Here is a 401-nt window from a genome sequence, read left to right on the forward strand (position 1 = left end):
CCTATTGTATTACGTTGCTGTCACTTCACTGCCACGTGATATATGTATTTATTTCATATATATTTATTTTCTTAGTTTCCCTTTATTTTCTTTTATTCTTTTTACATATATCAATTTTCTTTCATTTATTTCGTGTATTTGCCCTTCACTTAATCTTCTCAAGAGTTTTGCTTTAGTCACGTTTTCTTTCTTCTGGTCGTCCTGCGGGAAGATAATTAAAAATATTAAAGTATATGCTGTAAAATATTTGTTATAAAAAACGAGGCATAAGTGTCTATGTCCAGAGGATCTGGTAGAAAATAATTATAATTATATATATTTTAAGACTGATGCAGAGAGAAAAAAATTGGCAGATATTGAGAGATAAAGATAATGTGGATGAATGGGCAGATAAAAGTTAC

The 401-nt window shown here is 28.9% G+C and overlaps 1 protein-coding gene across 1 annotated transcript in view; it reads right to left on the minus strand.

Moving 5' to 3' along the window:
* The window catches only part of LOC119586919 (CAP-Gly domain-containing linker protein 1-like), a gene marked incomplete in the record, with an annotated part of 175,677 nt that overhangs the window by 121,504 nt on the left and 53,772 nt on the right, over window positions 1-401 (minus strand). The window contains 1 exon segment of the mRNA XM_037935650.1: window positions 1-201.

The sequence above is a fragment of the Penaeus monodon genome, chromosome 22 (assembly GCF_015228065.2).
Source record: "Penaeus monodon isolate SGIC_2016 chromosome 22, NSTDA_Pmon_1, whole genome shotgun sequence".
Taxonomy (NCBI): Eukaryota; Metazoa; Arthropoda; class Malacostraca; order Decapoda; family Penaeidae; genus Penaeus; species Penaeus monodon.